The sequence below is a fragment of the Vollenhovia emeryi genome, unplaced genomic scaffold, assembly GCF_000949405.1.
Source record: "Vollenhovia emeryi isolate VEMERY1.0 unplaced genomic scaffold, V.emery_V1.0 DF939214.1, whole genome shotgun sequence".
NCBI classification, from domain to species: Eukaryota; Metazoa; Arthropoda; class Insecta; order Hymenoptera; family Formicidae; genus Vollenhovia; species Vollenhovia emeryi.
Window position 1 is genome coordinate 201,850 of NW_011967152.1, and position 2,122 is coordinate 203,971.

The 2,122-nt window shown below is 51.5% G+C and overlaps 1 protein-coding gene across 1 annotated transcript in view; it reads right to left on the minus strand.

Moving 5' to 3' along the window:
• LOC105561026 (cyclin-dependent kinase 4-like) overlaps positions 1-1,918 on the minus strand; it is a 19,827-nt gene extending 17,909 nt beyond the window's left edge. The window contains exon 1 of the mRNA XM_012010648.1: positions 1,838-1,918. The gene's annotated coding sequence lies outside the window, so the exon portion shown is untranslated. The remainder of the gene's footprint in view (positions 1-1,837) is intronic.
• Positions 1,919-2,122: the final 204 nt, after the last annotated feature.

Below are 2,122 nucleotides of genomic sequence, written 5' to 3' on the forward strand. Positions count from 1 at the left end.
CCAAGTCCTAGCATCGTGGACACAGGCCTTAATAACACATGTAGATTCTGGGAATGTTTGGAGGATTTTACCAAGATATAGGGATATTAGTATATTCTGGACGTACGGAATATCAAGTGCTGTTAGGATTGCGACATTAATGGCGCGTCAAACAATCAACCGTTCGCCGCGTAACCGCAAATCAGGACTCTGGTATCGTCGTGTCGGCGGAGTCGCATGCATATTCCCGGGGAAATTAACGGCGCGACATTACACATTCGTCATCCGCGCCTGACACTATCACCCACGGAGGGAGGCAAAGAAAATACGGCGGTCTCGACGACCGCGTGCGGAACGGCCAGGATTCCCCTGCGTGTTATTTCAACATCCGCGCCGTCGTAAAAATCGCGAGTCTGTCGCTCCGTCGCGTCGCGCCGCCCTCTCGGGAGAATCCTGCCCGGAGGAGAGGACCGCCGCGCCGTGAGGAATCCTGATGTACTGAGAGGCTACGCTGGAACGTCTCTTTCGAGAGGCCTTTCGGAATATCTCGCCGAGGCAAATACAGGGAACAGTCCCCTATTATGAGATAAGCTCCTAATATAAGGTAGCAGATTTTCAACACCCAAAATCAATAACAAATCCTTTTTCGCAACGATTACTCAATAAAGGCCTGTGTCCACGATGCTAGAACTTGGACCAAATTCTAGAATCATGGACACAGGCCTTAACAACGAATTTTCCACTAAACAGATTTCCCTCCAAGGGCAATAAATTCATAGTGGAACAGACGATGCCTTTAATTTAGCAGAACCTCCGTTATCTCATATTAGGAGTCTACCGCAAAATAGGGGACTTCCCTCTGTTTAGATTGGCGATGTACGACGGGACTGTTTCATCGGACGATTTAAAAGCGATAATCTTGTACATACGTATATGTATACATATATATATATACCAAGTGAGACCACGGAGTTCAACAGCCGCGTTAGCATGCGAAGGATGGTTACGCGCTTCGGAGACGAGGGGAGTCGGAATCATCAGTTACGCGAGATTTGCAATTTTGCCAAATAAAGATCATTTATAGTAGCGCCGTTCTCCTTCGCAATCCACCGTGCCGATGAACGATTTTTAATTGCTAGAAAAACAGATATGACAGAGATCGAAGTGTGTACGGCTCGAGGCGCGAAAGATAATTCGCGGGCTGAGTCATATTACGATTGCGGTTTTATCGACGCGACAGTGCCGATACGCGATCTCGGACCCTGGAAATAATAAAGAGATTGCTGTTCCGCCGATTACATCGCGCGATTAAATTCCGCGGTCGTCGCCGTCAAAATTTGAAAAGTTCCCGATTACGGAGAATGCCCTCTTTACGCTTTTCCTCCCCGCCGAGAAACGAAACGTTGTCCACCCGGGAATCGGGAACGAGAGATCGCCGTGGTACTCCAATCGGCGCCGACGCGGCAGGGCAGACATCTCGCTCGACGCTTCACCATTCTAACCACTCGTCTTTATCAGTAGCACAAACACGTGATAAACCTCTTAATCAAGCCGTCATATTTACAGACACCCAATTCTATCTCGAACCGAAAGCGAGATAATACGCGCAGCGCATTATCTTCACACCTCCGCGATGGATGTTCGCGCGGAACTGCTCTCGATTGGTATAAAAAAAAAAAAAGAATACTCGGTCCGTACCGTTTGTAACTCAGGATCGGTTTCTCCCGCGGCGCGACGCGAATTTTCACCGCGAGATCCGCCGCCGGTCCCCACGTCCGAGGCGAAGAGACGTGCACGGGAAGAGAAAGCGCGAATATAAAACGAGGGAAGAGCAAGGTAAACGAAAGAAGAAACGCACCAGTGCAGCTTCACCGCATCCCCGGATGCGCTCGGCGCGGTGCCCGGACGATAACGCAGGACCACGTGCTTGCGGACGTTGTTGGGCGCGCGGCTGACGTTCCTGGCGAACCCGTCGATCGTCATCACGGCCGTCATCACGGCCCGTCGTCGCTGAAGGCGGCGCCAGGTAGCGAGGACCCTGCGCTTCTCTTCACGGCGGGGCCCCGGACGGCCTCACTTTCGTGGCCCTCTCTCTTTCTCTCTCCCCCCTCTCTCCCTCTCTCTCTCTCTCTCTCTCTCTCTC